Source organism: Meriones unguiculatus, chromosome 2, assembly GCF_030254825.1.
Source record: "Meriones unguiculatus strain TT.TT164.6M chromosome 2, Bangor_MerUng_6.1, whole genome shotgun sequence".
Classification (NCBI taxonomy): Eukaryota; Metazoa; Chordata; class Mammalia; order Rodentia; family Muridae; genus Meriones; species Meriones unguiculatus.
Window position 1 is genome coordinate 29,456,635 of NC_083350.1, and position 27,232 is coordinate 29,483,866.

Here is a 27,232-nt window from a genome sequence, read left to right on the forward strand (position 1 = left end):
TAGTGGCATCTGAGTGAGTTTAAGTATTGCTGACACCTGTAGCATATTTCATCATTAAATTTGAGAAACTGGGATTAGTGTTGTCATCAAAGTATTTAAATAAAATGTAAGAGAAACTGAATCTATTTCACCCAAATTTATTCAAGGACCAATTCTCAATGGCAGATTTGCCTAAGGATGGAAATACCATTTTTCAAGAGCAGTACTGTTAATTAAACTTTCACTGTATCCCATTCACTTGAAAATTTGTCTTAGTAAAGTTTTTAAAAGTATTCTCAGTTTTTGCCGTTAGAACCAAAGCTCCCAAAGGGGTGTTTCATGATTAAGTCCATGCTTGGAGAGAGAACACACGTTGTATCTGGCAGATCTGTTCCCTCCAGCACAGATAACATTTAAAACAAGACTTTCTAATGGCTCATTGATTTAGAATTCTATGAAGACTTAATTAGACATACAAATTTCATTTATGGACGAAGAGCTACATAGGTTTTACAATACTAATGAGTTCAAGCTATTAAAGGGTACTCAATGGATTTTGATGCCAGCATTTAAGCATTCTACAAAACATAAATGCCAATCTTTAAGTAAAATCATTATGTGAAGTGGATTCTCTCTCAAGGAGAGCAGAGTTTCACAATGGCCATACTGAATGTAATGCAGATGTGCCTGAAATAGTGAGATCATCTTCACAGTTGTCATGACTATGACTTTGTCAGATAACACATAAGAATGGCTTAGGGAGAGGCTCATGGGATTGAAGATTTGCTTGCTCACATCTGAAATGACCACGCTGCATGCACTTCAGTTCTGACTCCCCACTCTCAGATCTTTAAAGTGAGCTGTCTTCATTACAGTTGGGATGTTTTCTCAGCACAGAAGTACAACAGAAGGTGTAGTTTTGGAAAGAAAACAATTCCTCCTAGTGGGAACCCAAAATAGAACTGTCATTTTTACAGAATCATGATGTTCGCTCTGCAACATCTTTCAGAAAGGCCAAAGCAGGTTCATAATTTCATTTTCATTTAAATCACAGTACATTTAGAAAGAAAAAACACTATAAAATAGATGCACTTATCTCTTCCTGGAAGACTCCCAGTGAGAAACAAATCCTGAGACAAGAAAGCCTTTTCTACTTCAACAATGGTAATATTTTCATGATTTTGAAAATGTATTTTTATAATTTATTAAGTCTTTATTGTCATTTGAATGGTGCTTCAACCTGTTGTTTCCATTTTTATCAATATATAACACAGTGTGAAACTCCACTTCTTATCAGCCCTTCACTTCGCTTTTGAAAACTGTTTGTATGGTCCCTGCTCAGGAGCTAGCTCCACTTCATTCCACCTTATATTACTTCTTAATGGAACTGATTAATAAATAGGTAAGTCTTTATATCCTCACCTCAAATTCTCCAGAGAAAGTAGGCAATTACCTTGGGTTAGTACGATTTAATGTCTATTGATTCAATCTATTCATGAGGTCACATTGTATGAACTTTACCTCAAGACCCCTTGTGATATGAAGATGGTAATATTTGACAGAAAATATAAACAAACATGTATTTTGTATATTATGATAATGTAAAGGCAACAGTTGCTGCTTTAAAGCAGTGTATGCTGATTAGAACTCTTCTGTCTAGTACAATTATTTCACTTAATAAAACATGAGATTGTGTTATAATACTGTATTTATAATATATATTTTAATTATCAATAAGACTAAGAATTAAAATGATGCTAGAAGCTTTCCCATTGGGTTTTCATGTATTCCTTAATTAAGAAAAGTCACCTATTTGGCCAAATATAATTCAGTGCTCACAGACAACTGTTATTTATCATGATATAGAAATAAATGACCATCATTAGTCACACATGTAATCACTGACTGCAGCTTGCTCGCAGTGTCTGATGAAGTACTGATAGAATTCAGAGTTCGGAAATCTCACTCACTGCTCATCAATGTGTTTTGCCTGATTAAATAAGCATAGCTTGTACTTAAACTGACAGAAATTTCCATAATATGTGAAAATGGCATGCAATATAAAGACATTTAACTAATGAATGTATATCCATCCATCCTATACAATAACTTTATATAACTCAATATTTGTGAAGTCCTTCGGATACTCAATATGGTCATATTTCAAACATATGTTGTGAGTTAGCAGTAGTTGATTACTTCCAAATATTAGAGAGGGGAAAAGGTAATTCATGATGCAGAAAATTCTTTATCTGAGACTAATGTGACTTCTGATGCACCATATACCTCCTACTAGGCTTGATAATGACATTTTACTTCTTTTTATATCTTTCCAAAAATGTCATGAGCCAGTCAAACCCTAAAAATACACCCTACAAACACAAGTTGAGACACAATCTACAATGCCAACTTTACAAACTGACAAGCTCATCTAAACATGGGAACTTCAGTTTATCAAAAGTGAGTGTGTGAGAGACTGTTACAAACCAGAGAAGACCAAGGAGACATGAGAGGAGGCACAACATAGAAATCCGGAGTTGGGAAAACTGTCAAAGTCTAAACATCTCTTCAGTTACTGGTGGTGTACAAATTAAAAGTCCGTGCTTTGAACAACTGTGATATGATTATGGAAGATATTATCATTAAGGGAAGGCACATGAAGGGCCTAGAGAGCTTTGCCACATCACATTATAACTTTCTCATAAACTTAAAACTATTCCAAAATATTTCATTTTAAAACATGAATTTTCTGGAAACAACCCAGATGTCTATCAACAGACAAATGGATACAGAAATGGTGGTACTTTTACACAATGGAATACTACTCAGCAATTAAAAACAAGGAAATCATAAATTTTGCAGGCAAATGGTGGGATCTAGAAAAAAAAATCATCCTGAGAGAGATATCCCAGGAGCAGAAAGAGACACACAGTATATAAATGTGATACTAGACTTATAAGTGGATACTAGACTTAAAAGATAGGATAAACATACTAAAATCTGTACACCTAAAGAAGATAAACAAGAAAAAGGACCAGAGGTAAGATGATCAATCCTCACTTAGAAAGACAAAGGAGATGGACATTGGAAGGAGGAGAAAACAAGTAATAGGACAGAAGCCTACCATAGAAGGCACCTGAAACTCTACATACCAGTGAGACCTATAACCAAGCCTTCGGCAGAGTGCATGGAATCATACGAAGGAAAGCGGAGTTAGTATGATCTAGAGGGGACAAGAGCCCCACAAGGTCCAAATATATCTGGGCACAGGGGTCTTCTCTGAGACTGTTTTTCCAACCAAGGACCATGCATGAATATAACCTATAACCCCTACTCTGACACAGCCTATGGTAGCTCAGTATCCAAGTGGGTTTCCTAGTAAGGGGGACAGGAATTGTTTCTGACATCAACTCAATGACAGGCTCATTGAGCTTCCCCTTCCCCGCGAGGGAGGAGCAGCCTTGCTAGGCCACAGATAAGGACATTGCAGCTGTCCTGAAGATAGCTGATAAGCTAGGGTCAGATGGAAAGAGAGGAGGATCTCCCCTCTCAGTGGAATTGGAAGGGGGCAGGGAGGAGATGAGGGAGGGAGAGGAGGATTGGGAGGGAAAGAGGGAGAGGGTTACAGCTGGGATACAAATAAATGTATAAAATTTAAAAATAAAAAATATTAAAAAAGAAAAAAATAAAGTGAGTACAACAGAAACTTTAAAGAAATAAAAATAAAACATGAATTTATAAAAAATAACCTTGATCAGTGTTCAAAATTTGTTATTTTATACTTTTTTCTTGTTGCTTTTAATTGTTGTGGAAATAAACATATGTGTATTTGATACTGGCTTATAGAATTTGTTTATCAATTTATATGTAAATATCATAATAAAATAAATGCCATAAAAACGTTTTGTACAGTATTTTGCAAATTTGGAGCAGTAAGTAATACGTTAATATTTCAAGATGGTTTTAAGTATGTTTGATAATATACATTATTTGAAAAGCTATTATTGCTCAGTGTTTTTTAAAGCCTTTTAGACACACAATGAAAACTTCCTTGAACACCCTGTTATGTTTTGTTGTTTTTTTTTTTTTTTTACTAAGTTCATTGAAAATGTTACATGAAATGAAGTATGCTAAAGGCAAGTACTGACAGTCCCCATTGACTGAGGGAACCCTTGACATTGTTCTGAGAGGTTGTTTTCCCCTTAGAGTATACTTCAATGCTATTTCAAATATATAAGTGTTTTGGAGATCATAATCCAATTTCTTTTCCCTTTGTATAAAATTTTAAAATACGTGGTTAAAGCTGAATGGCATAAAGAGAGCTGATGCTTCCAATGCATATTAATTTCAATATAAATTGTCTTACTATTATTATAAAGACATTTTTACTACATTTTCCAAGATCTCTGCTCAGGTTTTATGAATAAAAATTATGGCAGGAAATATTTGGTATTTCCCTAAGAAAACAGTTCACTAGTCAAATGTTGGTAAAGCTGGTTTTACATATAGAGAGAAGATGGAGTGTACCAATATACGTATGTCCACACATGTTATATTCAATGTTTTAAATCATTACAAACTCAACAAGATGGTCTGTGTTCCCCATAACCCTTGCTGTCCTCTAAGGTCGATGAATCTTAAATAGTATTAAAACATATTATATATTTCCATAAATTCATGTCTTTTAAGTAGATTGTATAGCTACTCAATTCTGTACCCTCCCTGAGTTTTCTTCGGGGATTTTTCATATATTAATTAATAAACATTTATTTAAAAAAGAATCAGTGTGGATGATTTTTTTTCCTTTTATATTCCTGGAATTACCCCTGTGGCAATGTCCCTGGGGAAGAAAATAAATCAAAACAAACACAGAATTGAGAATCAAGAGATGGTACTGTCAGCTTTGAATATTTAACCAACTCTCAAGTGATACCAAGGTCAAACTATGACCTCAAAAAGGTTACAAAAGATAAACTGAAAGGCATACCCAACAAATGCCTGGTTTATATCATCTCTGTGGATGTTTGCCCATCTGTGAAATTGAGTTAATACCGGTGCTATTCCAAGTTATTGCCTTTCATCATTTCATTTATTCTGCTACCAATCACTTGCTGATAGCTTACCTAGTAAATAACATAATTAGATATGCAAATGATAGTAATACAATGAATATTAATGCCACTTGTCACCATTTTTTTTCTCATTAAGCTTTGCAAACTTGGAGAAGATAAAAGTATTTCGCTGGAGAAAATTAAACTGGTTTATTTTTTGTAGGTTTCTCTTTTATTTGTGAGATTATATCACTTTCTTTTCCATGTTCTCCCTTCAAATTCTTCCAAATACCTCTTTGTTCTCTTTCAAATTCATGACCTCTCATTCTTTAAATTGCTGTTACACGGATATATGTATATACACATATATTCCTAAACATCACCTGCTCTGTCTGAGAAGTACTATTCCCATGCACATCCTCAGGGCTGACCATTTGGTACTATAAAACATTTGAAATTGTAAATTGTCTCTGCTACATCTTTGAGATACAAAGCTTTTCAGGGCTTTGCTTTTAAAGCCCAGGGATATTTTCCCTAAGTATTTGTCTCCCTAATGTATAGTCATCCAAAAGGATAGAGTGCCACAACACAGCTTTGATAGTAGGTCCAAACCACAGTTTAAAATAATTAATTTTTGTCAGAAGCAGTCCCTGTTTCTATTACTATGGAACCACTTGGACACTGAATTGCCATGGGCTACATCTGTGCAGGGGTTCTAGGTTATCTCCATGCATGGTACTTGGTTGGAATATGAGTCTCAGGAAAGACCCCTGTGCTCAAATTTTTTGGTTCTGTTGCTCTCCTTGTGGAACTCCTGTCCTCTCCAGCTCTTACTATTATTTCCCACTTCTTTCATAAGATTCCCTGCATTCTGCCAAAGTTTGGCCATAAGTCTCAACATCTGCTTTGATAGTCTGCAGGGTAGAACCTTTCAGAGGCCCTCTGTGGGAGGTTCCGAACTTGTTACCTGTTTTCTTCTTCTTCTGATGTCCATCGTCTTTGCCTTTAGGAGTGGGGATTGAGCATTTTAGCCAGAGTCCTCCATCTTGATTAGTTTCTTTAGGTGTACTGATTTTACTGATTAGCCTGCTCTTTGATCACCTCCCCCTGAGGGGGGAGCAGCCTTACCAGGCCACAGAGGAAGACAACACAGCCACTCCTGATGAGACCTAACAGACTAGGATCAGAAGGAAGAAAAAGAAACCCTCCCCTACCAGTGGACTTGGGGAGGGGAGTGTGTGGAGAAGGGGGAGGAAGGGAAGGATTGGGAGGGGAGGAGGGAGGGAACTAGAGGAGGGATACAAAGTAAATAAAGTATAATTAAAAATAATTAATTTTTCTTTAAAATAGATTAATTTTTCTTCTATTGAAAATAGATTTTAATACACTATATTCTGAATTTTTTTTTCCTTCCAATGCACCTCTCAGGTCCTTCCTACCTCCACTCCCATTTGGATCCACCCCCATTTTAGCTCTCCTTAGAAAGCAAACAGGCATCTAGAGGATAATAATAACATAATAATGTAGTATAATAAAATCAACAAATCAGAATAGGACTAAACAAACTTAAAAAAGAGAACCCAAGAAAAGGCAAAGGAAACAGATACAGAAGCACAAAACCACTCCTCACCATTTCTTAGTTGCCTGTAGTTCCTTGTGTAGGGTTGAGGCTAGTAAATTTTTCCTGTCCACTATTTATTCTTGTCCTATCCATCTCCTGTTTAGGCATAAACTGGTTCTCAGGAGAAATGTCATATAACTAAGAACTTTCCTGTACTATTTAGATGGATTAAGGTTGATAATAAAATAAAGAGCAATGACAAGAAATGCTTTTCCTTCCTACCTCTGTAGTTAGCCGAGTCAGAGGCGTGGGTGCAGTCAGGATTGAGCTTCAGCAGTAACCCACCAACATGATGGAGGGAGGAATTGCTTCGGGAGTTCGAATGGAGCTAATTCTGCTTTTCAAAGGTGCTGAAGACATCCCTCATCTACTAGAGCCCATCACGAGGAGTTCATACAGCTGCCAAAGCCCTTAGCCAGTGCCAAGCCCATCTGTGTATGCTTGCACAGAGTTGTGATGAGCCTATAAATGTCAAATTGGTCTTACTAACTCCCAACTCCCCCTTCTTTTGTATAATTCCATGTACTCTGCCCAAAGTTTGGTTATGATTCTCAGCATCTGCTTTGATATACTGCTAGGTAGAGAATTTCAGAGGCCCTCTGTGGTGGTAGGCTCCTGTCCTGTTTCTTGTTTTTTTCTACTTCCAATGTCCCATTTGTCTTTCTAAGTGAGGATTAATCATCTTATCCTGGATTCTCCTTCCTGTTTAGCTTCCTTAGATGTACAGATTTTAGTATGTTTATCCTATCTTATAAGTCTAGTATCCACTAACAAGAGAGTACATACTGTGTGTGTCTTTCTGCTTCTGGGATACCTCACTCAGGTATCTTTTCTAGTTCCCACTATTTGCCTGCAAATTTCATGATTTCCTTGTTTTTAATTGCTGAGTAGTATTCCATTGTGTAAATGTACCATAATTTCTGTCTCCCCATCTTCCGTTGAGGTACATCTGGGTTGTTTCCAGGTTCTGGCTATTACAAATAAAGCTGCTACAAACATGGTCAAACTAATGTCCTTATTGTGTACTTCAGCTTCTCTTGGATATATGCCTAGGAGTGGTAGAGCTGGATCTTGAGGGATCACTATTCCTAATTGTCTAAAAAATGCCAGAATGATTTCCAAAGTGATTGTACCAGTTCACATTCCCACCAGCAATGGAGAAGAATTCACCTTTCTCCACAACCTCTCTTGTGTGTGTTGTCAAGTTGGTGGTGGCATTTTGTGCTAAGCGGCAAATCAACCTAACAAAGGTTGATGACAAAAACCTAGCAGAATGGGTAGGCCTCTGTAAAACTGATTGGCAGGGAAATCCCAGAAAAGTAATTGTGGCTGTGTAGTAGTTAAGGTCTATGGCAAAGAATTTCAAGCCAAAAGAGGTTAGCAAAGACTACTTCAAATACAAGGAATGAACAAATAAAACTTAGGGCTCATTTTTTTTAAAGAAGAAATGCATTTGTGTGTATTCCCTCTCCCACACTCTCGTTCTCATAGTGTGAATGGAGCATTTCTCATGAACATCACATCCCAATGACTCTTATATGTGCAACTTAAAGGAAAAGACCTAAGCGGTAATACTAAACATGCTCAGCAGCAGCACTGCAGAGAAATCCCGAAGCTAAGGCTTTTCTCTGAGTAAGAAAATGTTGACACCTTAATTATTAATACATCGTCCATGCGTTCTCAACATGGGTGTCAAAGCCAACAATATGTCCAGAGTTTTAAAGGATTTATATAATATGCTCAATGAAGTAGAAATGTTTCTCATTCATTTCAGTTTTCTTTTACTAAACAAACTAACCCAAAAGCATATATTCAGTTGGAATGCTTTTAATGGCTGCTTCTATATCCTTAGGGGTCATAGAACTATTTAGATTGTTAGCTGATAGTGATGTAACTTTGGTAAACGGAATCTAACAAGAAAACTGTCCATTTCACTTAGATTTTCCAGTTTTGTGAGTATAGGCTTTTGAAATAAGATCTAATGGTTCTTTGAATTTCCTCAGTGTCTGTTTTTATGACCCCTTTTAGTTTATGATTTTGTTAATTTGGATATTATTACTCTACCTTTTAGTTACTTTGGCTAAGGGTTTGTCTCTCTTGTTGATTTTCTCAAAAAAAAAAAACAGCTTTTAATTTTGTTTATTCTTTGTATTGTTTATTTTGTTTCTAAGTTTTTTATTTCATCCCTGAGTTTGGTTATTTCCTCTTTGGTGTGTTTACTTTCTTTTTGTTCTAGGGCTTTTAGATGAGATCTCTCTAATTTCGTTGTGAAGGCTCTTAATGCTATGAACTTTCCTCTTAGCACTGTTTTCATTGTGTCCCATAAGTCTGGGTATGTTGTGACTTCATTTTCATTGTATTCTAGAAAGTCTTTAATTTCTTTCTTTATTTCATCCCTTATCCAATGGTCATCGAGTTGGGAGTTGATCAGTTTTCATGAGTTTGTAGGCTTTCTGTTATTTCTGTTGTTTTTGAGCTCCAGCTTTAACCCAAGGTGGTCTGATAAGACACAAGAGGGTATTTCAATCTTCTTTTATTTGTTGACACTTGCTTTGTGACTGAATATATGCTAAGTTTTGGAGAAGGTTTCATGTGGTGGTGAGAAGAAGGTATACACTTGTGTTCTGGTGAAATGCTCTGTAGCTATCTGTTAGGTCCATTGACTAATGATGGCCATTAGTTTCATTATCTCTTTTTAGTTTCTGTCTTGTTTGCCTCTCCATTGGTGAGAGCGGGATGTTGAAGTCACCCATTATTAAAGTGTGGGGTTCAGTGTGTGATTTAAGCTTTAGTAATGATTCCTTTTCGAATGTGCGAGCTCTTGCATTTGGGGCATATATTTTCAGAACTGAGATGTCATCTTGGTGGATTTTTCCTTTGATGAGTATGTAGTGCCCTTCTGATTATTTTTGCTTGAGGGTCTGTTTTGTTTCTTGGGTTAGTTTACTTGGAAAAGCTTTTTCCAGCCCTTTACTCTGAGGTAATATAAATCTTTGTTGCTGATGTGTGTTTTTGTATGCAGCAGAATTATGGATCTTGTTTTCATATCCATTCTATTAACCTGTGTCTTTTTATTGGGGAATTGAGATCATTGATGTTGAGAGATATTAACGAACAATTATTGTTTATTCCCGTAATTTTTATATTGGTGGAGTTAGTGTAAGTGTGTGTACTTTTCTCCTTTTGTTTTTGCTGGAATGAAATTATTTATTTCCTGTATACTCTTGGGTGTAGTTACTCTATTCATTTTGGAGTTTTCCTTATAGTATCATTCATAGGGCTGAGTTAGTGGAAAGATGCTGTTTAAATTTGGTTTTGTCATGGAATATCATGTTTTCTTCATCTATGTTGACTGAAAGTTTTGCTGCTTATAGTAGTCTAGTCTGAATTCCATGGTTTCTTAGAGTCTGCCTGATATCTGTCCAGGCCCCTCTGGCCTTTACAGACTCTGTTGAGAAGTCTGGTGTAATTCTAATAGGATTGCATTTATATGTTGCTTGGCCCTTTTCTTTGTAGGCTTTTAATATTTTTCTTTGCTCTGTACATTTATATTGTTATGTGGTAGAAGGATTTTCCTTTTTGATCGAATCTATTTGGTGTTTTGTAGACTTTTTGTTCATATAGGTTTCTCTTTCTTTAAGTTAAGGAAATATTTTTTAGGATTTTGGGAATCTTCTCTTTTTTTCCTATTTATTCTTAGATATGGTCTTTTTATGGTGTCCCAAATTTTCTAGATGTTTTGCATTAGAAACTTTTTAGATTTTAGATTTTTTTGACTGATGTATCAATTTCTTCTATCATATCTTTTATGTGTGAGATTCTCTCTTTCATCTCCTATAGTCTGCTGGTGATACTTGCATGTGTAATTACTGTTCCTTTCCATCTCTAGGATTTCCTCCGTTTATGTTTTCTTTGTTGCTTATATTTTCCATTTTCAGGTCTTGAACAGTTATTCATTTTCTTCTCCTGTTTGCTTGTATTTTCATGTTGAAGAATGCAAATAGATCCATATTCAAAATTCAAGTCTAAGCAGATAAAAAACCTCAACATAAAACAAGATGCACTCAATATAATAGAAGAGAAAGAGGGGACTATCCTTGAACTCATTGACACAAGAGACAACATCCTGCACAGAATAGCAACAGCTCAGGCTAAGAACAACAATTAATAAATTGTCTTTCAAAAAAACAGAAAAGCTTCTGTAAGGCAAAGGACACTGTCAATAGAACAAAATGGCAGCCTACAGATTGGGAAAAGCTCTTTACCAACCCTACATCCAACAGAGGGCTAATATCCAGAATATAACAAGGACATTTGCTCAACCATATTTGTAGCAGCTTTATTTGTAATAGCCAGAACCTGGAAACAACCCAGATGCCCCTCAACTGAAGAATGAATACAGAAATTGTGGTACATTTACACGATGGAATACTACTCCAATTAAAAACAAAGAAATCATGAAATTTGCAGGCAAATTGTAAGAACTAGAAAAGATCACCCTGAGCAGAAAGATCATCCTGAAGCAGAAAGACACACATGGTATATACTCACTTATAAGTTGATATTCGACATATAATATAGGATAAACATTTTAAAATCTGTATACCTAAAGAAGCTAAGCAAAAAGAAGGATCCTGGGTAAGATGATCAATCTTCACTTAGAAAGGCAAATAGGATGGACATTGGAAGGGGGAGAAAACAGGGAATAGGACAGGAACCTACCCTAGAGGGCCTTTGAAAGACTCTACCAAGCAAGGTATTAAAGCAGATGCTGAAACTCATAGCCAAACTTTGGGCAGAGTACAGAGAATCTTATGAAAGAATGGGAAGATAGGAAGACCTGGAGGGGACAGGAGCTCCACAAGGAGAGCAACAGAACCAAAAAATCTGGGCACAGAGGTCTCTTCTGAGACTGATATTCCAAACAAGGACCATTCATGGATGTTACCTAGAACCCCTGCTCAGATGTAGCACATGGCAGCTCAGTATCCAAGTGAGTTCCTTAATAATGGGAACAGGGACTGTCTCTGACATGAATTCAGAAGCTGGCTGTCTGATCACCTCCCCCTGATGGGGGAGCAGCCTTACCAGGCCACAGAGGAAAACAATGCAACCAGTCCTGATGAGAACTGATAGGCTAGGGTCAGATGGAAGGGAGGAGAACCTGCCCTACCAATGTACTTGGAGAGGGAGGAGATGAGAGAGGGAGGATGGGGTTGGGAAGGGATGAGGAAGGGGGCTACAGCTGGAATACATAGTGAATAAACTATAATTTATTTTAAAAAAACAAGTTTTTTAAAAAAAGAACTCAATAAATTAAACAACAACAAGCAAATAATCCAATTTAAAATGGGGTACAGAGATAAATAGAGAATTCTCAACAGAGGAATCTTGAATGGCCAAAAAAAAAAAAAAAACCCATAAATAAATATTTAACATCCTCAGTCATCAAAGAAACACAAATCAAAATGACTCTGAAATTCCATCTCACACCAGTAAGAATGGTTAGCATCAAAAACCCAATTGAAAGCACATGCTGTTGAGGATGTAGAGCAAGGGGAACTCTCCTCCATTGCTGGTGGGAGTGCAAACTTAGACAACCATTTTAGAAATCAATCTGGAGCTCTCTCAGAAATTTTGAAATAACTCTGCTTCAAGACCCAGCTATACCACTCTACCATACAACAAAGACATTTGTTCAATTATGTTCATAGTAGATTTATTTTAATAGCCAGAAATTGCAAACTACCCAGATATTCCTTAACTGAAGAGCAGATAAAGAAATTGTAGTACATTTATACAATGGAATACTTCTCATCATTTAAAAACAAGGAAATCATGGAATTTGCAGCCACATATATGGAACTGGAAAAGATTTTCCTAAGTGAGGTAACACAGACACAGAAAGACACACATGGTATATACTCACTTGTAAGTAGATATTTACCATTTAATACAGGATAATCATACTACCGTTCATAGACCCAAAGAAGATAACTAGCAAAGAGGGCCCAAGGAAAGATACTTGAATATCACTTACAAACACTAGCAAAGAGGGCCCAAGGGAGGATACTTAAAATCACTCAGAAACGGAAATAGAACTGATAGCAGAAGTGGTTGAAGAGAGGGAACGGGTTGAAGAATGAGCATGGAGAGAAATGAGGGTGTAGATCAGACTGGGAGAGGGGGCAGGAGGACAGAGGGCTTGCAGAGAGAAGAGAAACTATGGGCAGGGGCACCTCTGCAAGAAGCTGGAAACTTATTACAGGTTAGGCTGCAGGGAGGATATGGTGATAACTCTAGCTGAGACGTTCAGTGGAAGGGGTCATGGAGACTGAAGAGGCCACACTCTAAATAGAGGACGGACTGGTTAGGAGTCCACTGGAATGGACTCCTAGTGGAGGGAGGAGAACACCAACCCACTCACAAGTACTTTAACCCCACAATTACCCTGCGTACAACATATGGAGGGATAAAGATAGAACAGAGATTGAGTAACTGTCTAACCAATGCCTGGTCTAACTTGGGACCTACCCATGGCAGAGAGCCATGCTCCAACACTATAAACATTACTCTGCTATGCTTGCAGATAGGAGCCTAGCATAGCTGTACTCTGAGAGGCTGCACCTAACAGTGGATTAAAACAAATGCTGAGATTAGCAGTTAAATACTGGGTGGAGCACAGGCATCTTGTGGAAGAACGGGAGAAAAAATGTAAAGACCCAGAGTGGGCCAGAGCTCTACAAGAAGACCAACAGAGTCAACTCACCTGGGCACATGGGGGCTTATGGAGCACCAACAAGGACCATGCATGGACCGGACTTTGGCCTCTAACCATACACTGGTGATGGGTAGCTTGCCAAACTTGTAGGTCCCTTGAAAGGGGAGAGCGGGCTGTCTCTAACATGGACTGTTTTACCTACTTTTCTACCATATCCTCTTGATGAGACTGCCTCCCCAAACCACAGGGGAAGAAGATCGGTAAATCCTGATGTGGCTTGATGTGTTGGTCTGAGTTGGTAGGGGAAGGTTGCCCTTATTTGAGAAGTATGGGAGTAGGAGATAGGAGGAAGCGAGAGGAAGGATGTGGGGTGTGAATGAGAGGAAAATTGGGTGGGCCTATGATCAGGATATGAAGTGAATAAATAAATTACTTAATTTAAAAAGGCATATATTTGAAAAGAAGTGGCCAAACCTCAGAAATATGAAGAATTATCAACTTCTCAATAAGTAAATAACTCAAATTGAGGCAAGCTATGTGACCAGACAAAGTAAGAGTGGAAAATAAGGACTAGCAAGGATGATGTATAACATCTAACACTCAGGTAATACATATTAAACTCAGTGATGCACACCACTGTGACCGAATTAGACTAAGTACGGTTATAATCAGCATAATAAATTCCAAAAGAAGCCAATCTGTGCCACTAGAATTGTCCAGCATTGCTGATGAGATGGCAAATGGAGAGCAGCTTGACAGCTTGCAAATTAAATATATAATGAATTCACTATCCATACATCCTAAGCATGCATTCAAATAAAATGCAATTTATCTTCATGGAAAAATCTCATAACTGAAAATTTTAAAATAATGCAAATCATTATTTGCATTATTTGAAATAATACAAAATTTTGAAATAATGCAAAAGGTAGATAGATAATGAGCTAACTGGTTACTCAACAATGTAAGTATACTGAACACTGATACAACAAATATGATTGGTGAAAGAAAGCATGTTAGGCTGAGAAAGGCTGAGCTCTGTGTAACTCCTTTTTAAATTTTTCATTATATATTAATTAATTTATTTGTTTGTTTGTTTGTTTTTACAAATTATTCACTTTGTATCCCAGATATAGTTCCTTCCCTCGTCTCTGTCCTACCTACAATCTCTCTTCTCCCATTATGCCCCTCCCTTAGTCCACTGATAGGGAAGGACCCTTCTATCTGACCTTAACCTATCAGGTCTCATCAGGACTGGCTTCACCATCTTCCTCTGTGGCCAGGGGGAGGTGATCAAAGAGCCAGCTACTGAGTCCATGTCAGAGACAGCCCCTCCTCCCCTTACTAGGGAATAGTGCTGGTCTAATAGATGTCTGCATTTAGAAAAATGCAAATAGATCCATACTTATCACCCTGAACAAAACTAAAATTCAAGTGGATCAAAGACCTCAACATAAAACTAGACACACTAAATCTGTTAGAAGGAAGATGTGGGGAAGAATCCTGACTGCACTGGTACAGGAGACAACTTCCTGAACAGAACACCAACAGCATAGGCTCTAGGTCAACAATCAATATGACAACTGAAACTAAAAAGCTTCTGTGAAGCAAAAGATACTGTCATCAGAACAAAATGACAGCCTACAGACGGGGAAAAGATCTTCACCAACCCTACATCTGACAGAGGGCTAATATCCAGAATATGTAAAGAACTCAAGAATTAAATGCCAACAAACCAAGTAACCCAATTACAAAAATGGGGTACAGAGCTAAACAGAGAATTCTAAATAGAGGAGTATCGAATGAGAAACACTACAAGATATGTTCAATGTCCTTAGCTATCCAGGAAATGCAAATCAAAATGGCTCTGAGATTCTACCTCACATCCACCAGAATGGCTAAGACCAAAATCTCAAGTGACAATACATGCTAGGGAGGTTGTGGAGAAAGGGGAACCCTCCTCCACTGCTGGTGGGAATGTAAACTTGTACAACTGCTTTGGAAATCAATCTGGTGCTTCCTCAGACAACTAGGAATAGTGCTTCCTCAAGATACAGCTATACCACTCCTGGGCATATATCTGAAAGATGCTCAACCATACAAGGACATTTGCTCAACCATGTTTGTAGCAGCTTTATTTGTAATAGCCAGAATCTGGAAACAGCCTAGATGTCCCTCAACTGAAGAATGGATAAAGAAGTTGTATAATTCCTTGTTATATGTCATTCCACACCAGAGAAAACCATACTGTGAGGTCTGATCAATATGTGACTGGAATTTTGGATCAGTGTAGATTTTGGCTTTGCAAGGGCACCAGCACTGACATTTACCTAGCCTCAGCATACAGAGTTAACACTTAATAGCATTTCAAACAATAATCAGTGTTAATGAATCGTCACTTGTCTTTACTATCGAATTGTCAAATAGAATCTATGACTATACCATCCTGAATGCATGTGAAATCATCTAATTTCAGAATTATTAAATTGAAATTATAGAATCCAAGTAATTAACACATTAGTGACTAATCTGTTGCATCTTTAGGAGTATTTTCTTTTTTAAAAAATATGTATTTGTTATGTATAGAGTCTGCATCTATGTATGCCTGTACTACAGAAGAGGGCACCATGTCCCATAATTGATGGCTATGAGCCACCATGTCCTTGCTGGGAATTGAACTCTGGACCTCTGGAAGAGCAACCAGTGCTTTTAACCTCTGAGCCAACTCTTCAGCCCTAAAGTAGTGCTTTCAATTAATAAAAACATAAGAACATAATTGTTCATAATTTTAAATCTTTGCTCATTTTTATAATCAAAATACCTGAAATTGGTGAGCAATAACCGACATTAAAAAGAAAGAGAAAAAAAGTTGGAAGAGGGAAAAATAGGGGGAGGAGGAGAAAATATTATGTCTTGAGAGAACACCAGCATACACATTTTGTTTCTCCATCCAGAAGACCTAGTTCTGCTTTTGAAGTTATACCAAGGCACACTTAGTCTTTTATTTAGGGGCAGCATTCTAAAGACTATAGGACTATTAAAGGAGTTGGTAAACAATTGCATTGGGAAACCCTTTGGCGACTCCATTAAGATTATTTAAAATAGATTCTTTCTCGTGATGAGCGGTTTAACTAAGTTACTCCACTTCCTGGCCAGGATGACTCAAGTATCTAGAATGAGTCTATTGAGCTCTTCCTGTTAAGGCAGGAACTGGACGAGATACTAAAGATAGGAGCACACATACCTTTCTGTCTGAATCTAAAAAAGAGGCCTGCATGTAAGTTATGTTATGATAACTATAACTACACACGGGTTCATGTTCTCAGTACCAAGAACACTGAAAAAAGTAAAATTGACTAATACTCTCCATCATTCTTGCTCAGGGAAGAAGAAAGCATTTCACAACAGAAGATGTGTGAGCTAAATCTGTGGAGAAAGAATGGATATTTTCAAGGTGGGGGTGAAGTGATTGGCCTTTAAAGCGGTGAAAGCTCCTTACATTTTTATACAGCCATTAAAACCAAATGGCTGTCCTATACACATCCCGCAGTATACTGAGCTAGAAGAGCAAATGAGAAGCAGTCATGTAGATTTCCTGCAGAATATTTGGGCTATAAGAGCATATGCACAGATGATAAGCATAAATGGATTTAAATCAGGATCCTCATATCTGAATTTGTCTTAATAAAACAGGCACACATTTAAAGACCTGGTACAAAACTGGATTCTTTTTTTCTGGTTCATGATGGGGTATTTCCAATTCCAGTAAATGGTATAGTTGGCAAGGTGGAATTAATTTTGGCAAGATGGTATTAATTTTCATATGAAGACCTTGACATCTGTCTTCAGATTTTGTGAATATTCATTACATCTTAGGTGGAGAATTAGTAAGACATGTTCAAGAGAAGGAAACTTTATTTTCTTCTATTAACATATCCAGGACTTGGTTCTATACCTCTTTCATATATCTTAAAATGGGATTCTTCCAAAACTTGCAACTATGCAGCCTCTGAGAAGCAGGCTTTCTTTGCAGTCTTGGTTTGCTTCACTCACTGTTGCTGTGATATATATATATATATATATATATATATATATATATATATACTACTAAAAGGAAATTGGCAGTAGCAATTCAGGAGGTCCAGGAGCCTGTGATGATACCAAAGAGTTACAACCCCTTAGCTAAGCCGTATTAATGGGATGGGGGTGAAAGCTCATGCCTGGTCATCTTGCAGCTGAAACCCAGGTCTAGTGAGGCCCAGGCACAACAGGCCAGGAGACAGGTCCAGTGAAATGGAAGTCCAGCAGGTTGCAGGTCAATGGTAGCTCCCTGTAGGCATGACAACCCACCCACTGGCAGGCAAACCCCAGGTGGCATCACGCATCACACAAGTTTATTTCATGTGAAATCAGGGACATATAAACCTTGGGCAGTGGGAGGGGTTTCAAGAGTGAATGTGTTTATTCGATGGGGTCAGGGAGTCAGGGATACTTTATTTACTTGGACTGGTTCCGTATCTCATTTACATGCAGCAGGACAATGTCCTAAGACAAGAAGGAGAACATAGTACTTAATTATCCTTTGATGGGAGGAAGAACTAAGCCAAGACACCTAGGCATCTCATTAGCATAGGATGGGTAGCTCCAGGAATCCCCAGGTGTCTACTAAACAGGTTTTTTTGTCAGGATAGGGTCAGATCTGTGATCTTTCTCTGAGGGCTATGTGATGCTCCTTATAAGAACTGCGTTTACAGAATCAGGTGGAAAGAAACCCTGCTGAGGAAAGGGAGTCGGTCATCATAGCCCAAGTGCAGAGGCGATCCTGAAATGTCAGACTTCAACCTTATCCAGCCGAGTTCCACAATAAAATAACAACAACAAAGGATATGAATTTGAGAGGGAATATAATGGAGGCCCTATGGGAAACGTACTGTTGTTAATTTACTAAATGACCATGCTGTCAAACTGCCTTCTACATATTCATGCTTACTCTGGGAATTAATGCTGTTCTAAACCTTGATCAGAGATGCTTCTTTTTAGAGTGTGAAGTGGTTAATGCAGAGACTCACACTGGGTCAAAGTGCCAAGTATAGGTAACTGTGAGTACCCCATCACTTTCCAAAGCTCCTCTGCTATAGGTGGGGTGGAGCTGCTGAATCACTCTCCTTTGAGGACTTGGCCTCTAACAAGTTGCCTGTGCCCCAGTGATTGGCAGTCTATGCATACGTGAGAGCACTATTTGAATTTAAGGGGTTATTAATATTTCCTTTTAAAAAATACATGAAGATTGTAGAATGATGGGGTAAGGGACAATAAGATGATGTGGAGGAAGGCAATGATGAATAAGTATGATCAATTATGTGGTAAACAATGTATGAAGTTTTTGAAGAATAAATTCTACCATTGTAATTTGAAGGAGAAAATCCTCTACTTTTAGTTCCCATGAAGCAACATTCCGTTTTTTTAAGGAAAGCTATCAAAGAGGCTGATTAATGCTTGAAATCTTTTTTTTTTCAGATTTATTTAGAGCCACTAAAGAAATGGCTTAAATGTATACTTGCGAAGAGATGTATTTGCAGCTGTAAATAGACCTGTTCTCATATTCCACTCAAATAAATTTTGTATCCACAGTGACATGTCAGGGGCTTCTTGTTTATTCGCCCATTCAAGTCATTTGTAAGTGAGATGTAGATTAGCTTTATCTAAAGAGTGTGGGTTTTACTTTAAATATACTCATGTTAAGGAGATTAAGGAGGTATCTTAACATCATTGGAGTAAAAGGAGGGGCTTGCAGGGAAAGAGCCTACCCAGCTAAGCTTCCAACTAGTGAAAGGAAATGGCCTAAGAAATTTCCTGCTCCTAGAAAGAGACAAACAAAAGTTGTTGCGGATGAGATTTGACAGGGCTGGGTTCCATCCAAAGCAGGTAGCCAAACTTGGCACTGTCATTCAAGTGTTTCTGGCATTAGAGTCTCTTAGGATATACGAGTGAAGGGTTCATAGAGCACCCTTCCTGGTAAAGGAGAGCTACCAAGGCCAGGAATGTGGCAGGGGAATCACTGAGAGGCCACTGGATGAAGGTATGAGAGTGAAAACTGGATTATGTGGGAGACTCCAAGATGTTAGAGGTGCCTGAGCTGTGAGACATCTACCAAGAAAAGCTGCAACAGGGAGTGGACCAAGCCCAAGAGAGCTGTATCTTGCAGACAGCAAAGCTGAGGAGATGGAGACATCTCAGTCCTTTGCCATCAGACATGGATGGGTGCTTCTCCTACTGGGTTTCACTATTGTTTTGTTCCAGTATTTCTTCACTATGCTCTGATCCTTCCACTTAGATAAGTTAGTATATATTCTGTGCCATTGTATATTTGAAGTATTCAGTTTCTCTTTTATTTTGCAGTGATTACAATTAAGGAATTGCCTTGAGTCTCAGAATAGACTGGACTCTTTGAACATTGTTGAGACTATGAATGACCGGGACCTTTGGAAGTTGTTATAAATACTCTTTGCATTATTATGTGATTGCAAGTCTATAGGCAGCAGGTAGTAAAATGTGCTGGACTATATGGCATGCCCCTCCTCCTGTAAGTCTCAAGCATTTGAATACTTTGTATGCAATTAATGGCTTTTTGGAGAGAATCAGGAGTTTTAGAATTGCTGGAGGGAGTATATCACTGGGGCAGGCTTTGAAGTTTCCAAAGACTTTTACCACATCTAGTTAGTTCTCTGCCTCCTGACTGTGCTTGAGATGTGAGCTCTAACATCTCAAGGTTGGCTGCACCTACCACCTACAGCCTCCTTTTACTCCACTCTCACAGACTTTAAACCTCTGAAATTGTAAATCCCAAATAAAATTTTTCATCTGTAAATTGCCTTGGTCATTGCAATTTTTTCACAGCCGTAGATGAGTAACTAATGCAGACCCCCTCTTCAATTTTTAAAAGAAGGTTAAGAATCAGGATTGTTATTAAATGTTTTTAATTGTTTAGGGGAATGTAGGCCTGAAGCTCTTCGGGTCCCAGCCTTTTGTAGCCTTTTATTATGAATAATACTGGCTTATCTTTTTTTGTAATTTATTAGTAGTCTATTTAGATTTTCCACTTTATCATGATTCTGTGATTCTATCTTGTGAGATTTTATGTGTCAAGGATTTAATCCACTGTTTTGTAGGTTATCCAACTTGTTGGTATGTAATTGTCTACAGAGTTCGTTTATGCTCTGTGGGCTTCTGTATTAACAACTGTAAAGCCTTCTCATTTCTGAGTTTGAGTCTTCTCCTAGTTTCATTGATCTACCCTGTTGTTCTGTGAGGTTATGCTCTGGTATTTACCAGTGATATGCTTCTGCCATTTCCTGGTCTCTACTATTAACACATGACAATTCTGTTGAGTATTTAGTACTCACAGCTGAAGTATTATTTCAGGTCCGAGTGAATAACACAGTTCTTAAAACTATTGGTCTCTCACATTGAAACAAAATGCATTTCAAAGCTTGAGCATATTTTTATTGGAAACACACAAAATAATATGAAGTCTCCCTGGCCACATGGTGAGGCAAGAAAGGGAAGAAGACAGCTAAGAGCACTTGTCTGAATATATGCTGAGAAACATAGCTATGAAATATAATGATGACAGAAACCTGAACACAAAAAGATAAATTTCAAATAAGTGTTGTGGGTTTGGATATTTTAGAAAACAAAACAACAATAGCAGCAGCAAAAAAAAAAAAAAAAAAAAAAAAAAAAAAAAAAACAAAACTAAACAAACAAAAACCAGCACCACCAAATACGAATGTGAACAATCAAGGGAATGTTTTATTTGCTGAGTTTAGCAATAAAGAAATGTCACTTCTTTCATAAGATTCCCTGCACTCTGCCCAAAGTTTGGCCATAAGTCTCAGCATCTGCTTTGATAGTCTGCAGGGCAGAGCCTTTCAGAGGCCCTCTGTAGGAGGCTCCTGACTTGTTTCCTGTTTTCTTCTTCTTCTGGTGTCCATCTTCTTTGCCTTTCAGAGTGGGAATTGAGCATTGATTGTAGCCAGAGTCCTCTCTCTTGATTAATTTCATTAGGTGTACAGATTTTAGTAGGTTTATCCTATATTATATGTCTATATGAGTGAGTATATACCATGTTTGTCTTTCTGCTTCTGGGATAGCTCACTCAGGATGATCCTTTCCAGATCCCACCATTTACCTGCAAATTTCATAATTTCCTTGTTTTTCATTGCTGAGTAATATTACATTGTGTAAATGTACCACAATTTCTGCATCCATTCTTCAGTTGAGAGGCATCTGGGTTGTTTCCCGCTTCTGGCTATTACAAATAAAGCTGCTACAAACATGGTTGAGCAATTGTCCTTATTGTGTACTTGAGCCTCTTTTGGATATATGCCTAGGAGTGGTATAACTGCATCTTGAGGAAGCTCTATTCCTTGTTGTCTGAGGAAGCGCCAGACTTACTTCCAGAGTGGTTGTACCAGTTTACATTCCCACCAGCAGTGGAGAAGGGTTCCCCTTTCTCCACAACCTCTCCAGCATGTGTTGTCACTTGAGGTTTTGATCTTAGCCATTCTGATGGGTGTAAGGTGAAATCTCAGGGTCGCTTTGATTTGCATTTCCCTGATGGCTAATGACTTTGAGCATGAAAGAAGTGGGACATAATAGTAAGAGCTGGAGAGGACAGGAGATCCACAAGGAGAGCAACAGAACCAAAAAATTTGAGCACAGGGGTCTTTCCTAAGACTCATACTCCAACCAAGTACCATGCATGGAGGTAACCTAGAACCCCTGTACAGACCTAGTCCGTGGCAATTCAGTGTCCAAATGGGTTCTATAGTAATGGGAACAGGGACTTCTGACATGAACTGATTGGCCTGTTCTTTGATCACCTCTCCCTGAAGGGGGAACAGCCTTACCAGGCCACAGAGGAAGTCAATGCAGCCACTCCTGATGAGACCTAACAGACTAGGATCAGAAGGAAGAATAACAAAACCCTCCCTTACCAGTGGACTTGGGGAGGGAAGTGTGTGGAGAAAGTGGAGGAAGGGAGTGTTTGGGAGGGGAGGAGGAAGGGAACTAGAGGGGGTTGCAAAGTAAATAAAGTATAATTAATATGAAAAAAATAAACATCACTGGTGACTTTCGCATTATTATTATTATTTTTTTATTTTATGTGCCCGTGGGGTTTACTTGTATGTATGTCTTCATAATACATGAATGAAGTGCCCGTGTAGACCAGAAAAAGGTGCAGATCCCCTGGAGCTGAAGTTATAGATGCTTACAGGCAGCCATGTGGGAGCTGGGAATTGAACCCAGGTCCTCTGCAAGAGCAACCGTGCTTTTATCTGCTGAGCCCTCTCTCCAGCCCAGTCACTAGTGATTTTTAACTGTACTAAGCCTATCTTAAATTGCTAAAAGGCATCGTCTTAAAGGGCAGAATTAACACCTATGTCTCAAAACTGAGAGACTTTAGCTTAACAGAAGCATTAACTGAGAATAATTCTGAAACTAGAGTAAATTTTGTTTTACCTGCAGCTTCTGTAACAGAAAATAATGATTTAGCCCAAATAAATCTAGAAAATTTGTTATTATGTGTAATTATTTTATTAGAGCATGTTTAGAAGTCCCAAATACAGTCTTACCTCTTTAGAGCAAAGACACTGGATGTTTGCCCCACTGAAGGAGTAGAGACTCCTATTTCATCATGGTAGTGGCAGAAATGACACCACAAGTTACCTGAAAATCTTCAGCAGGCTAGACTTTTCTGTTTTGCCGTACCTATTAATTTATCAAATTATTTATACTAATAAGGACTCACTAACTGTACTTACAATACAAACTATATTATAAGCTCTGCTAGTTAGTTGTTATTTTATTAAATTGTTTTGGCTTTGGTCGAACATCTAGATGCTGACACTCCAAAGTGAATGTGACGCAGTGATAATAGGTCCATGTTTTTCTATTCTAATTTACTCCAACTAATCATACAGATTACATCATAGCCATCTTTAATACTTTAGTATGAAAAATTCTATGCAGTATTTTTAAATCTTTCAGAGTTCGTTGGAGCTGGTGTTTTGGATATGGAAGGTCCATGAATGTTACACAACAAAAAGAATAAACCCAGGATGGTGAAGCCATCTGGAGTTCTTGGACTAGAGGAAGATGTCTGCACTGACACATGCATTTTCAGAATGTTGATCTCCACATAAATTATTTTTTGAAAACAAATTTTCCTCATAATATTTAACACATGATGCCTAACACTGACAGGGCTGCCTACACAAAAAGGCGTTCTGGAAAATAGCCAAGACTTTGATCTGTAAATGTTGAAGAGTCAGTGGTGACCTGAGTGCAATAATTGTACTGTCTTGGATATTTTTTTTCATCGGTGGGTTCTGTGGACAAAATGAAATAAACACCACAAAATCTGTCATGCTGCCTGTTTTACATAGGTCCTAGGCAGTAAGTGTTAGGTCTGCGGCATGTTTCAGACTACTGTGGTCATTGGCATGTGTAAACAGGACCTCTAAAGGGACCAGATGATCAGTGGTGATAGACGCATAGAAAGACAGAATATTATTAAGTGTATAAAAAGCACTCTTTGAACTCTTAGCACATTTCAGGCAGTGCTCTGAATCTGTAAAAGTAATCCTATTTTCTTAAGAAGAGGAAATAAAATATCACAGAGTGTTACAGGTTCAAATAAACTCTCAGGCTGTATGTTTATGGAGACATGAAAAGGAATTATTATCTTTTAAATAATCATTTTTAAACGCTTTAAAAGTGAACAATCTAAATTTTTAAATTTTGTGGAAATGACAAACAAGATAGCAAAGATAGTTTGAAAAATTTTTGTTTTTCTTTGAATTTTGTCAACTATGTGAGTTTAGAGAACTTAAAAAAACTCAAATATCATCCACTTTCATTTGTTCAATGACTAAGGTAACTGAAGGTATTTCACTTTCTTAATCAAGAGGATAAAAAGTTTCTATTAAAATATTCTTCTTTTTTTAAATTTTTTAATTCTTTATTAATTACACTTTATTCACTTTGTATCCCCCCTGTGGGTCCCTCCCACCCCCTAGGCATATAGCCAAAAGAGTCTCAAGTGCACAATAAGGACATTTGCTCAACCATGTTTGTAGCAGCCTCATTTGTAATAGCCAGAAGCTGGAAACAGCCCAGATGCCCCTCAGTGGAGGAATGGATGCACAAATTGTGGTATATCTACACAATGGAATATTACTCAGCAATAAAAAACAAGGAAATCATGAAATTTGCAGGTAAATGGTGGGATCTGGAAAAGATAATCCTGAGTGAGCTATCCCAGAAGCAGAAAGATGCACACAGTATATACTCACTCATATAGACATATAATATAGGATAAACCTACTAAAATCTGTACACCTAAAGAAACTAATCAAGAGGGAGGACTCTTACTAAACTGTTCAATCCCTATCCAGAAAGAGAAAGAGGATGGACATCAGAAGAAGGAGAAAAGAGGGAACAAGTGAGGAGCCTGACACAGAGGACCTCTGAAAGGCTCTGCCCTGCAGACTATCAATACAGATGCTGAGACTAAAATATCCTTCTAACCTAACCAACTTGAAGGGAAAGCAGGTAGCTTTTTATTTATTTTATTCAGTGGGCACTACAATAAAATTAGCGCATAAAAACATGCTTTTGTCTGAACAATTAAAATTGAAATTTGGTAAAAGAAATAGAAACCAGATAACATCTTATATAGCAGAAGAAAAGTATAAATCTTATAATTCTTTTTAAAATTAATTTTTATTAACAGTAAATAAAATGTACCCAACACAGAAATGAAAGCCAAATATCTGAAGTGATAGCCATGATAATTAGTTTGATTACAATAGCCACTTTGCAATGTTTATATATATCAAACTATTACATTTACACAATTCAATGTATGCAATTATTTGTTAATACTTATCACAGAAAAGCTGGAAAATGTAGAAATTTAATTGTAAGAGGATATCAGTGTTTTTCAATGGTCAATGAGGCCCAATCTCATGAGAAGATAAAACATTCTAATTTTCTTATAAATGGAAAAGGAGATTGTTGTTGCAGATTACTAACATATTACTGGGCAATTTTCCATTCACTGTGACAAAGAGGTTAGTTAAAGGATGAAAATAGATCTTAGAAACATCAATAAACTCTCTTCAGTGTCTAAGATTTCATACTGATGCTGATCAATTCTTTCCTAATGGAATGAAGGTTAAACCTTTACCTTATGAAGTATCTATTATCAGAATAGTTAAAACTTTAGGGAGATAAAAGTGCCCACTTCTCCCAATCAAAGTTGGCTTATTTAAAACTAGGATGGAATAGAATGGAAGAAGGTTTGCTCATGGCTATCATGATCAGCAACTGCTAAAATAAAACACAAATGAGAAATGTGTTTGTTTGTATACAGTTGGCATTTCTCTAAAGCTGATGAAACATCATAATCTTTTAAAAAATGAAGAATCTGAAAATAATTCCCTTGTAAGGTCCAAGTTCTCATGCCAGAAACAGAGGAGGGTCATATAGGGTCAGGATGTTGAAGATAATTTGAGGAGTAATAGACAGATTGTTACGTTATCAGACATGAGCTACAAAGCAGGTGAATTCTGGAACATGGTGGTATACATGGGCTGCACATTTACACACAATTACCTGCACAGGCTAGCTGAAAAAGATAAAGGGCTAAGGCAAAGAATTAAACTCTGATGTAAGGTCATACTTATCCAAAAATCACACAAAAAAAGTTTTCTTCCATATTACTTGTTACTCTTAGGTACCCCAGTCATCTGATGTCAGCCATTTTGTGCTGACTCATAGCCTATCTGACGTCCAACATTAGGCATCTTGGTCTAGGCTTGGTATTCATGTCACAGCCGTGATTGGCACAGCCATATCCACTGGAATCAGTGAAAGTAATGAAGCCAGCAGAGCTGTTTGAAATACTTGCAACACAGCAGAGCCAAATGTTGCAATCAATGTCATTCTATCTCTCAGTTTTGGGTTTGATCTCCGTATTTTATATTCTTAGGGACTTTATGCATTATGATTGAATTTATGTCTTTTCTTTTTATTATTATTGTTATTATTATTATTATTAATTATACTTTATTCATTTTGTATCTCCCCATAACTCCTCCCTCCTCCCCTCCCGACCCCCCCTCCCCCCCCTTTCTGCATGCAAGCCCCTCCCAAGTCCACTGATAGGGGAGGTCCTCCTCTCCTTCCTTCTGATCTTAGTCTATCAGATCACAACAGGAATGGCTGCATTTTCTTCTTCTGTGGCCTGGTAAGGCTGCTCCTGCCTCAGGGGGAGGTGATCAAAGAGCAGGCCAATCAGATTGTGTCAGAGGCAGTCCCTCTTCCCATTACTATGTAACCCACTTGGACACTGAACTGCCATGGGCTTATGTCAGAATCTTTCTGAGAAAGTTTTACACTTACTTAAATTTCTGCTTTAAATTTTATAAGGCCCTATTTGGAAGACTTCCTTATGCAATGAAGATCATTAAACACAGATAATGACTATTTTTTTTTAATTTTATTTTTCTTCTTAGTTACATTTTGTTAACTCTGTGTCCCAGCTGTATCCCACTCCCTCATTCCCTCCCCAACCCCACACTCCCTCCCTGGTCTCCTCCCTGCCCCTTTCTAAGTCCACTGATAGGGGAGGACCTCCTCCCCTTTCATTTGACCCTGTTATCAGGTATCTTCAGGGCTGGCTGTAGAGTCCTCCTCTGTAGCCTTGTAAGACCTGGGGTCTCACAGCTCAGGAGTTCAATCGCACCCTTCCCAGAAACTCCCCCAGACCAAGACTCGTTGCAAAAGCAA

General features: G+C 37.7%; 1 pseudogene; it reads left to right on the top strand.

Annotated features, from left to right (window-relative positions):
• Positions 1-6,940: 6,940 nt before the first annotated feature.
• LOC132652110 (small ribosomal subunit protein eS12-like) lies at positions 6,941-8,060 on the top strand (annotated as a pseudogene).
• The last annotated feature ends 19,172 nt before the right edge of the window (positions 8,061-27,232 follow it).